This window comes from Urocitellus parryii, chromosome 11 (genome assembly GCF_045843805.1).
Source record: "Urocitellus parryii isolate mUroPar1 chromosome 11, mUroPar1.hap1, whole genome shotgun sequence".
In the NCBI taxonomy this organism is placed as follows: domain Eukaryota; kingdom Metazoa; phylum Chordata; class Mammalia; order Rodentia; family Sciuridae; genus Urocitellus; species Urocitellus parryii.
In genome coordinates, this window is record NC_135541.1 from 79,304,872 (window position 1) to 79,318,095 (window position 13,224).

A 13,224-nucleotide genomic window follows, 5' to 3' on the forward strand; every position below is an offset into this window, starting at 1 on the left:
TGGTTCATATAAACTAATTGTGTTCTAAACCTGCCCCCATGTGCATTCCTCACATTGTGTGGTAGAGTTCATTTATGTGTCTGCCACCCATCTGAATTATGAGCTCCTTACAGTGGGAAAATTCTATTTTTCACCATTAATTATCACCAGCTAGCTGGGCTGGCAACCTGAGCTGGGTTCACAAGAGCTGGCTACATCAGTAACTAGGAAAATGGTGAAGGAAGCACACAACACAGAGAAATACCTTTTGCTTGCAGGAATCAGGGATGGCTGTCGATCTTAAGGGTCCCTTGGAAAGAGACAGAGAGCACACCTGAAACCATCCTATTCATTGAGGGGAAGACATTCGAGAAAGTTCAACCCAAATGAGGCAAGGTATTGAGTTTCAGGAGGATATAGTCCAGTCCCATTGGGTGACGCCCACTCCCAAAGCTTCACTCACCTGTCAGGCGAAATGAGGTCCACCTGCTTTTGCACACAGCCTAAGTCAGTTCCATACCACCATTGCTCAAGGGCACATGTTCATCTCCTATGTGGCAGCCCCCAACATTAATAGATAGGTAGATTAATCCAATAAGGAATGAACGGATGGCTCAATGAAAGGATAGATGAATAATATATTTTATACAGTGATGATTTCTTATATCATTCTTTAAAATTTGCAAAGAATCTCATTATGCACATTCTCACTTAAACAAAGTAACAAATCTCTGAAATGATATTACTGACAATGTACACATAAAAAATAGAATCAGAGAAACTAAGAGACTTGCCAGAGGTTACACAGTTTGGGACAGGCCAAAACTCATGGTCTTTCCAATATATGGCAGCACTTTCTTATTATATACTAAATAATTCCAATGTACTCATTTAATGACTCACATATTTATCAATTTTTATAACAGAAAGACTTTCTGAGCCAACCTTTTTATTGGAAATATGTAAAAGTGAGATCTAGTGATATGAAATTGCCTAAATTTGCACCACTCATTAGTAGCAGACCCAGGACTGAAAAAATGGTTTCAGGGATAATTTCAACATTTTAGGTTCATATAATGAGGCTGCCACTCACTGACTAAAAAACTTACTGAAAGTGGCTTAACCTCTGTTTACCTCAGAATCCTATAATGTAAATGGGCACAATAATAGTACCTATTTCATAGGGCTGCTGTGGGGATTTAATTGGGAAACTCTTACAACAGCAACTGCTTTATAAATGTTAGGTACTAGCCACTTGGGTGTTTCTTCCTCTTATACAAATAAATAACATTAAAGATGTGTTGGTTAGTGGTAACAGTCACACTCAGGGGAAAAAGGTAAAAGGTGAAAAGTGCTATGATGCAGTTAGAGGAATAGAAATAGTGAGAGCACTGGAAGAAATCATGGGAGAATGATGTGGAAAACCCAGCCTGAGATCACAAACCCACTGTGTTAGGCTCTTCCTTTCCTGAAACATCCACTTTCTGAGAGAAAAAAATTAACATACCTGCATTGCAAAGTTGAAAAACAACACAGTAAACCTGATGTGGTGGTACATACCTGTAATCCCAGCAGTCTGGGAGGCTGAGGCTGGAAGATCACAAGTTTAATGCCAGCCTCAACAACTTAGCAAGGCCCTAAGCAGCTTAGCAAGACCTTACCCCAAAATTAAAAATAAAAAGGAGTAAGGATGTGACTCAGTGATTAAGCACCCATAGGTTCAAAAAAAAAAAATAGGAGGAGGAGGAGAAGAAGAAGGAATACAACAGGCAAGCATTTTTTATTACTTATTTCCCACTTTCAAATAATTAGCTGATTCCTCTCTTTCCTAACTTAAATAGATAAATGTACAAATATGTATTCTATACCTATACACATAATTTATGTAGATACAAAATATAACCATCAGTTTGTGCACTATCTTATCAACTGAAGGACCATCATTTATAATAATTGTTTCTCCTATTAAACTCCATCCACTTGGTTTTCTGTAGAGGGAAGGGTTCTCCATGGTTCTCATTAATCAGCCTCATCAAAATTGCATTTACACATTGAAATCTTGCCAGTCTAGCTTTTAGTAGCAGTTAGATAAGGCAGAGTTTTAGTAACAAGATTGCACCAGCTTACAGGAACAGAGGTCCCTGTCTCACTCATGCCTCATGTCATGATAGATTGACTGCAGCTCTGTACCTTCTCTCATTCTGTGACTAGCCTGAAAGAGCAGCTTTCTTCTAGAACACAGTGAGCATCACAGCAGAGAAACAAAAAAATGGCAAAACATGAACCAGCTCTCAATAGTCTGCTTAGGGCAAGACATATACCATTTTTGTTGACCTTCATTGGTCAAAGCAAGTCACATGACCAAGTCTGTCTTTAGTAAGAATAGGAAGTAGATACAGATATTGATCAAGAAATACAATCTCTCATGCATTCCTCTCGCTATCCCTACTGCTTCTTTTTATTTTCCCCTACTGAGTTCTGTAGATTCTATCTTTTCAAGACAAATTATCTTTTACATACTTTCTACTTATTTTGTGATGAGTTTTGTAAAGTTTGTTGGGAAACACAGTGTTACTGTCCCAAAGTAGATACACATTACTTACAAAAACCAGGTGCTTTGTTTTGTTTTTGATTGGGTTTTGCCAAATTCAGTAGATGAATTTATTCTAAAGCAAAATTTCATGAATTTTATATTGTTTCTCTACTCCCTATTAGACTAGTGACTGTATTTTCTAATCTGCAAAGGCTTTCAGCTCACGGGACTTAGTATTTGTAGTCATTATATGTTTTGTGTTTTCATAAAGATTTTCTAATCAAATGATTGAATGAAACTGGGTACATCTCCTAGAAGAAAAATAATGGCCTTGAATCCTACCTCTAGCACCAAACTCTACTGTAATTCATGATGTCATTTTTAATGGAATTGGTGAGACTGGAGAGTGTTCATTATTTAATGACTGTAATGGGTTCTGAAAGCATTCTTCAATCCATGTGACTGCCAATGCCAAGCCACCAAAATCAAGGGGAAAGAAAAATTACCTAATTACCTTGGAAGTCATTCTCTCCATGAGTCAGGGAAAAACTAACTTCTGCATAAGTTTCCTCACATTCAGTTTCCAAAATCATATTAACCAACTTGAGTTTGTATTTTTACTCACATTACCTCGAATCTCCTCAACTCATTGCTCTAGATCAGTGAAATGGAGCAGAATCAGATCTGAGGTAAGACAAACTACTTTCTTTAAGGAGCTCCAAAATTGATCATTTTACAGAAAGCCATTCATGGTAGTGTTCTCAACTCTTTCTCATTGCCATCCACTTTAGGAGTTTCCTGGAACCTGCTGTACTCTCCTGTGATAGATGAGTCCAGATCTTTTACCAGGAAATGTGGAAAATTATCCTCATTTGCTTGAAAATAAATCTGCATGTAGTTTCATGCTTGGGACATAGAGAAGCAGTTACGTGGCTTGATCTTTATGCCTCTCTTATTTCAATCTTTGAGGCTAGCACTGCCCTGTTCTCCCCCTTCCCCACTACTTCTTTATGGAGATGAATGGAAGGGAAGTTTTCCCTCCACTGAACTTTTGCTTTTGCAGCTACAGAACAAAAGACTGAAGAGACAGCTCTCCACTGTGCTTTAGCAAGGATATCCCCAGGGGCTTTCTGGAAAACTCACAGCAGGTAGCCACTGACATGAGGCTATAGAACATTTTCATGTCTGAGGACTTTTCATTCTAAGGACTTTTTGAAATAAAATGGCTAAGCAGAATAGTAGGCATCTAAGAAATCCAGCTTTGTTCTATGTTTTGGAATGATTTTTTTCTTTCCAAAGTTAAAACAAAAGATTTGAATTTTTAAAAGATAATTTTAAATTCAAATCTATGGATTTTTTTTTCTTTTTGGAGCTAATGTAACTCCAAAAAGATATAATGGAGCTTTATTTCCTTTTGTGAGGATGTTTTTGAATATTTTATGGATCCTCTAATGTCACAGACTTAGCATTCTATTCATTTTGATGACATAATTTTCTAATTAACCAATGCTTACCCAAAGGAATAAAATGCTTAACAATATGTTATACTTTGGATCTGGAATGCCCCCCAAAGGCTTATGTGTTAAAGGTTTGGTTCCTAGCTGGTGTCACTGCTGGTGGCACTGATGGTGGAGGCTTTAGAGAGGTGTTACTGGGGTAGAGTGTCCTGGAAAGATATAACTTGTCGCTGTCCCTTCTTCCCTCCTCCCCTGCCTCTCCCCTAGCCACTATGAGGTGAGAAGCTTTGCTCCACCATGCCCTTCTGCCATGATATTCTGCTTCACCACAGGCTCTGGAATAATGGGGCCAGCCAACCATGGACTGAGACCTCTAAAACTAAGAGCTGAAATAAATCTTTCTTTCTCTCAGTTGATTTTCTCAGGTATTATGTCACAGTGACATGAAGCTAACACACCACGAGAGGTTTGCAAATAGCCAAGCACAATGCCAGATAGATCCTAAAACAGACTTCTATTTATAACTAAAACAGGGCCATGCCATCCACTACCTTACTATCTTTTAGAATCTTAAGGCCTACCCCTATGAGCTTACACATGCAATGCATGGCTTACACATCTTTCTGGATGTCATTACCCTTCATCAGTTTGTCTGATGTCCCCAAATGGGGAGCCTCACCGTGCAGCAGCTTTGGCAGGCTTAAGTCATGAATTAAGTAGAAAGCACATTGATTTCACAGGTCTTCTTGTGCTGTGGAATTAGGGATAAACACACACACACACACATACACACACACACACACACACACATTTTCTAGAGGCTTTTTTTGTTCCTAGAAACCAAACTACCAGGCAATTTTAATACAAGTTTTGCTTCATCTTCCTCACCTCTAACATAGAAACAATAAGTTTCTATTTCTAGATGTCCTACTAAGAGTAAAGCCTTGGACATTTTCAAAAGAAAAACAAGCTAGTTGAAAATCATCATAACAAACAGTTAAGGCATTATAAATTACTTGATTTGCTTTTTTATTTCCTAATCATGCTTATTGGAACTGCAAAACATGTTGCTGCTAAAATAAAGGGAGATTTTTTCTCACTTATTTCAACTGAGATACCAATACATTTTATATCATATGCCAATTGAATATGAAACAGATCACCACATGTACAATTTGTCCCACAGAAAATAATAGATAAATTGTTCCCTAACTCACCTAGTTCACTTTGAAAATATAAAAAAGGGGGGGAAGTAAAAAGTGAAAATAAAAAAGAATTTGAGAAGAGATTTCTGTGGAGAAAACCATGATTTAGACTTCCTCCCATTTACTCAGAACAGAGATATTTCTGGAGCAGAACAGCCTCACTTCTCTCTGACACAGTGAATGGACTTTCAAGGCACCATTTGAATAATCAGGTGTATCCTTGCAGTTGTGGGCACAGAACACTGAAGCCTGGGTTAGCCAAAGTGATCTGTGGTCTGCAATTCAATAGGAATTTCAACAGGGCTGGATCCATACTCCTAAAGTTTTGTTGAGACAAAGGTCATGTGTTTCTGGGAGATCAGAGCTGGCATGGTACCAAAAGGGGTTCTGTAAAGCTGAACCACCTGGAGGATACAAACAATCCCAAAGATAGAAGCTGGAAGACATTTGATTCCTGGGAACTGTGGAAGGTAGGTACAAATGGCCATGCAACACAGAAATGGATCTGACGAAGTTGACCATCCTAAAAAGAACAAGTCTCCACGGATGAGAATCTCAAAAGAGCCCACAAAGGAGGCTAACCGCAGAACCACCTTTGGAATAACACTAGTCTGGAAGAGTAAATTTATGACCTTTCTGTTCCCTTACTCCTACACTTCTAAACCTCAACATCATCAGAAACAAACTCACAAACTGGGATGAGAATACTGTTAAGGAGAAGGAAAACAGACACACACACACACACACACACACACACACACACAGAAGACAACCTGCTCACTCTCCTCATGTCTACCAGCTAGAAGCAGGCCTGACTTTTATAAAAGGAAACATCTGACACTGAATCAAGCTCAGTTTGCTTAACATTTTATACTTGGCACCTCTAATTTATTCTTTGAAACTAGGTTTTTACCTTAACAGAGAAGGTAGGCTATGCTAATATTGAAAGCGTGAGAAGAAAAGTTATGGAACCTAACTCAAAAGCAAGAGATAAATTACTTTCATTGAACATCTGAAATAGGACTGAGGGAGACAATGTAAAATTATGTTTACACTACATGTTATGAGTCATGTTTATATTACATGCTATAAGTCATGTTGTTCCACAAAGTTCTGAATTTCACAACTAACCAGTTTCAGTCTGTCTCTGTCTCTCCCTGCCTCTGCCATTCTCAAGGATATGTACAGATTTATCGTTAAAAGGAATCAAAAAGAAATACGAAGATTGAAAACAACACTCTGAACACAAATTTGTATCCTCCGATAGCTGGTGTATCTCAGAAAACAGAACTTGCACATAAAGTACCTAACCCAAACAGCAACTTACACAAAGTGAGTGTTCAAGAAACAAAAGCTGTTATTACTTTAAACACTCTCTTGGGTGCTAGTGAAGGAAGAGTCATCCTTAAAATCACTTTCTTTTTTCTCTTTGTATGCTGTTCTGTCTGCTACTTTACAAAGAAATGGATTGTATTCTGCAGTCTCTTTCAACTCATACCTTTTATTTGCAGATACCAAGCACTTTCCAATCATGAGGAAAAGTAAAGCATACTCTTACATTTCAAACCTTGATGAAGGTTAAATATTTACAAAGTTCTGGATGGCAAATAAAGAACAATTCATTGAGACAGGTCCTGTAAGAATGATTCTTTATATAAGTTTGGAAAACATTATCAGGAATTTTGGCCTCAACATTAGAGCAATAATTCATCTGACCTTTACTGGTATCACTGCTTTTAACATCCTCATGATCCATACAAGAATAAAATGGAACAAGAGCTGCTAGTTAAGCTAGTATTCTTCTTTAGTCTAAATTTCTGGTGGTGCCAATTACGTCCATCTGGAAGACATAATGAGTGAAGGAGGATTTTTTTTTTTTTTCTATTTTCCTTCTGTCCTTCCCGGTTCCAAATTTTTAAAGTGCTCAATTTTTCAGCCATCAAATGTCACAACAGAATTTGAAAATCTTCAATTTTCTGGGTTTTCTGACAATTTGCATCCTCAACATCAAACACTGGACTAACAATTTAATGAATCTTTGTGATCTTCACAGCCCTTCCATTATTCATTACTCTTGCTATGCCCCCAGGAGCTAAGCTTTTTTAATCCTAATTTATGGATTAGGAAAACAAAGCACAGGGCAAAGTAACTAATCCCTGCTGGAGTTAAAACTTAACCATTAGACTTCTGAACCCAAACTCACTTTTTATTTCCATATTTCATACTTTCTGAGCCTCATTAAAGAAAATACTTTCTGCTCTTTAATGGAAGTCTGCCATCCATAAAGAAATAGTTCCAGCAGTTAGAACATATGAGGCAACACTTGGTCTTTTATGGTTATCCAATCAGGAGATGTGTCCAGTATTCTCTGGGCCTTCAGAGTTCCTCCTGTGTTCAGACTTCCAGGGAAGATAGTGAGACTGGAAAGGGAAGAGATGATTGAGGGGATTAGTTATCACATGGTAGCTGCCTTTGCCACTTGTGGTTTAACCTAGATGTTGGCGGATAATAAGCCAAGTCAGGGGGGCTGTGGAAAGGTGATCAGGAAGAATGAAGAACACTCAAAAGCATTTCTTGTTAGCTGCAGCCCAGCATTAGTCAGGGCTGGGGCAGCCTTGCATACTGAATCTATTAGTAATAACCCTGTTTGAATTCTCATTGTGGTTTGAGTAAGTACAGATGCAGATGGGCTTATCTGGGATGGTAAGTGATATGAAGAAATAGAAAACATGACCATGAAGTGCTTTGAACTCTAAAAATAAGCTCTGCTACTGTGAAGGGCCATCAACAAAGACTGTTTGTGGTACTAGACGGAGATTTTAATTGTGCTTTGTAAGTAAACTTGTTTGCTTCAACCTACAAGAAAAGTGACTGATAAACATGACTTACCAAGTAGACATAGCTCTTAACCTTACTGTCACTAAGGAAAAGAGCACTGTTTGTTTGCTCTCTTTCTGTGCCACACCTTAAAGATTGCTCACCTCCATCCATTGCTTTGTGAGCTATATTGTTCCTTCTTTCCTAAAGTCCACAATGAAACTCTGAAATATTATTTGGCCTTTTTATCTACCTCTTTGACCCTTCCTTTTATATAATATTCTCCATTATTAACCAATAGAAAAAAATATTGAACTTCAAAATACAGTGGTTAAGAGTAAAGTTTCTCAAAAGATTAACAGAGTCTTGTAAATTTATTCCAAAGTGCATTTTAATATGTATGACCAGGTTTCTTGAAAATTGCACAAATTGAGGTCACCTCATATTATCTTCTTTTAAAGTCATTGGCTAGAAAAAAACCAATAGAATCAGAATTAATTCTTATTATTGCATTATCATGTTCTTGTTCCTTGTTGGCTTCAATAACATTATGAAATGAATGCTACTTTGTTAGCCAATGGATTTAGAAAAACTTGTAGCTAATTTTTTATTTGGCCTTCTCTATAAAAATCATTTCAGGCTCTCAACGGCTTTTGGCATGGGACAATTTAGTATTTTCTCAACATACTAATGAGCCTCATGATTTATAAAAAGAGGGGATTGGATCATTTTAGTGCAATAAAGCTACTCAACTCAGCCTATCCTTCAAAATTACAAGTAAATCTTTGGGGAAAATATACCAGAGGAAAGTTTTGCATGGTTGTTTTGTAACTATTTGCAAGTTATAATATCTTAGAATTCTTACAACACATGTACTAAAAGCCAGCTTTAAATTTATCCAAATCCCCTCAACATGTCTCTTCTTATAAGCCCCACCCAAGCCGTGGAGATAAGTTGCTATTCTTGTTCCAACAGGTCTAAAATTCCATTCCCAGGGACAACACATGTAAGCTGTTACAGAGAGAGTTAAGTTCAACAAATACATATAAACTAATTTATTAAGTCAGCCAAAGAAAAAATAATTACCTTCCTTGCAAAAAATCTGTACTTAATGTGAAATCAGCTTTATATCCTCACTTTTCTTTCCCTGGAAGACTGCAAATGTAATAATCAAGATGCTTCAAATTAACTAATGAATATCAGGCCAAGGTGAGGTCACTGTCTGCTAGAGAATAGATGCTTTGTGGCATTAGCATTCACCTTGTCAGGAGAAAATTATAAAGCAATCCTAGTCTTTGTCCAGGCTCCAGGCCTAATGGGCCTTGTGGAAAAAAGAGAGAAAGGGGTAGAGATTCGGGAGGGAAACAGAGACACTCCTAAACTGCTGGAAAACTACAAAACTGTACTCATATTCAGAGCCCTGCTGCATAATGCACATCGCACATATAGTCAGTTTCCTTATTATGAGATAGAAGAAGAGGGTAGACACAATACACAATAGGACTTTTATTTTTAACTTCTCTCTAGATCTGACCCAATATTTAAACATCATAAATTATTATGTGAATTTTTAATTTTCTCTTTCTGGACTCCTCATCCAGGACTATTAAATAGTCAACAGCACTCAATCTATTTTCCTCAGGTATTCCAGAAGATCTTACTTGGGAGAACAAGTCATCCTACACTTTGATCTTTGGAAATCCATCCAGATCAAACATATCTACAACCAACAGACATACTTAGCACCACCTGCTATAGTTGCAGTCACAGTATTTATCACTTTTTCCCACCCATTGTTTTAACAAAACCTAACAAACACATAGACTTGAGTCAAAATCATCTCTATCTAAAAATAAATTAATTAATTAAAATAAAACTGTACATTGCAGTTCCTCCCCCACTTCCTTTGTACAATTCACATATGTCAGCCTCTTCTTTTTCTTCCATGACTTGCTTATATGTTCAAAGAACAATAAGCAAAACTTTCCACATAGCATTTGCCCTTTAGCTACCCAGGTGTCACTTGGTAGTAAACAGCGTGAATTGGTCAAGGTGGAGTAGGCAGATACAGCTGTGTGGTGCACGTTTGGGGACTCTGCAATGACTTGCTTCTGAGGTGCCTTCTGAAAGTGCATTACCAGTTTCACACCACTTTCAGGGATTGATCTGAAAGAAGGAATGTCGTCAATCACTGATCTCATCTCCATCCTGAGAAGCACATAATAAAGTACTGAAAAGTGCTATGCAAAGCCAGAATTTGCTTGCACAATTTGTCCCATTGAGCTTCAGAGATTCCAGAGATGACTCATGGACCACCACAAATACAAAGATGGGAATAATCTACCAGGACACCTGCCCTAACCCATTGCGCGCGCGCACATACATACATACACACACACACACACACACACACACACCATAGAAATGCTTTTATTTGTACAGTTGGCACTTCATATCCCCACACTTCACACCTGTGCATTCAACCAACCAAGAATTAAAAAATATATTGGTACTAAGCATGTACAGACTTTTATTTTTGCTATTATTCCCTAAATGATACAGTATAAGAAATATTTACATGGCATTTATATTGGATTAAATATTGTAAGTAATGTAGAAATGATTTAAAGTATATTTGAGGATGTGCTTACATTATGTGCAAATACTATGCCATTTTATATAAAGGGCTGGAGCATCTGCAGATTTTGATGTCCATGGAATCCTGGAATCAATCCCCTATAGATTTGAAGAACATTTGCATTTTAAATTTTGAATCTCTATATAATATTTTCTTTGAAGAAAGAATTTCACTCCCCACCCACACAAAAAATGTTTCGATTCAACCTCTTAATTTCTTTATTTTATAAATGAGAAAAGTAAGGTCTAAACATATTGGATGACTTTCCCATGGTTATATCAATAATGAGTAGCCATGCAAGTACTTGAACCCAGAGCCTCTGAATCTATATGTAACCGTTCTTAGGGTAGATATTATTATTATTTTCCTTCATGTACAAGTTAAAGGTTTACCAAATGGTCAATCTTTGTGACCTACATTAATTTATGCAAAATAAGGTAAATTTACCGTTAAACTATTATTATCAGATTCATTTTTTAATCCAGTTCAATAGATCAAATGAACAAAATTCAGTAAAAGTAAACTATCTTCTTTAACAAATATTTTGAAATCACTCTAAACCCTTAAGTAGACTCTTTCTTCAAATTTTTATCCTGACAAATGTCAATAATATCAAGAAAGAGGCTTTGCAAAGATTACATAACTCTTGCACATCTATTAAGGCAATGTTATTATGTGATTAAAGAATGACCCAGACCCAGAGTTGATTTTTAACATTTCTTTAATATGTTCATAAGAAGTAAAATCTTGAGGAGTGGGGTGGGTATGATATGATGAAGTCTTGCGCAGATGAAATTTTATTTTTCATTTATTCATATATAGTTTCTTATATACATCTATAAGTGTAAACAGACAGTGGAAAATAAATGAACCCAGAAAAGTAAGCTTTGCCTTCAGGACCACTTTTCTAAAGACTTTTTCTCTTCTAAGAAAGAAACTGAAATGTTGAGCAGAGATTTTTTTAAAGACTTGCAGACTAGAGTAACATACTCACTCTGGTAAAATACCCCATATCTTAGGGTAGGGACCCAAAGGGCTGAGTCCTAGGAGTAAGAATAGACCAAAAATGATTCAATCCTTGCAGGGGCTAAAACGTAGCATCATATCTTATTAATTTTTATGATGAGAATGAGATGATCTGGGATCAGTGGTTGTCTCTAACCTCTTGCCAAAATAAAACATAAATTAATAAATTGTAGAATGGCACCATTCTCTGCTTCAAATCAATCTTATAGTTTCTTATATACACTGTTTAACATCATCAAAAGTAACCAGGCAATAGAATTAAAAACCAAGAGAGATAAGAGACAAAAGATTTAGAATTACAGGAAATCCAGATGATAAAGTTCTCACACAGAGACTTTAAGTATATATCACTATGTTCAAAAAGAAATCCCCTCCAATAAAGAATTTTGAGAAAGAAAAGAAATTATAAAATAAAAATAAATTATTTTGGAGCATGAGAAGTACAATGATTCATATTTAAAACAGAATGACTGAGTCCAAAATTAGAAGACAGACAACTGGGAAGAGAATTCATGAACTGGAATCAAAAATGAAAAGAAATAATCAAAATGAAGCAGAGAAAGATAGAAGTATGGAAAATGTGGAAGAGAGGATAATATAGGGGATAAAATGAGAAGATATAGCATAATTTGAAATCCCAGGTGAACAGAAAATGAATTGAGTTAGAATGACAAAAGAATTCTGAACTTGCCAAGCAAGTCTCAAAGCAGCTTAAATTAGCAAGGTTTAGCAGTACCTTATGCAACGATCAATGTTAAAAGAAAACAAAATAATAGAATTCTCAGTCATGGCCCAAGAATTTCATAACTAGCCTAATTACCATTTTCCTGAACTCAGAAGCAAGCTATGCAAGCTATGTCATTAATAACCTACTTTTAACTAAAAGACATGGGTACTGACGTACATAATGATCATATTAGCATGCTTTCTTAATGACAGAAGTGGTGTTATTTTATGTTTGTGTTCTTATGGATGTTAAATAACTTTGCACACTGTATATTTATTGCTTTAGTGTTTGTAAATGTGATACTTAAAATCTAGGGCAAAAGCATGCTACAATTTCATTGGTAAGCGTTTAAATATTACTTAAATATCAAGAAACAAGACAACAAATATTTGGTATATTGCTTAGTTAAGATTTCTTATCTAAATTAATGTGACCAAGAGGTAACTGGACTTAGGGGAATTTTTGCCCAGTGATGTGGTACTGGGTAATCAATTAGAAATGAAGTCAGCCCCTAGGAAAATTTTTAGTGGTATAAGCCAACATTTAATATTGAACCACACTTGAATTTCATAAAGAATTTCTCTCAAAAGCTAATGAAAAGATTTTGCAATCCCCAGACACTATAAAATGATGTTGTTCAGAAGCCAATTAATCCAAGGTATATTTGGATTCTACTTGATATAGCACAGAATGAGTTTGATCAGACCAGTGTCTAGCAATGTATGCTTTTGCAGTTGAGAGAAATCTGATCCTAATTTGCTTAACTCATTTACCAATGAATGTCTCCAGAATATTGCTTAGTGCCAAAGTTAACTAAAAAGATTCATTTACTTTTAAAAGGT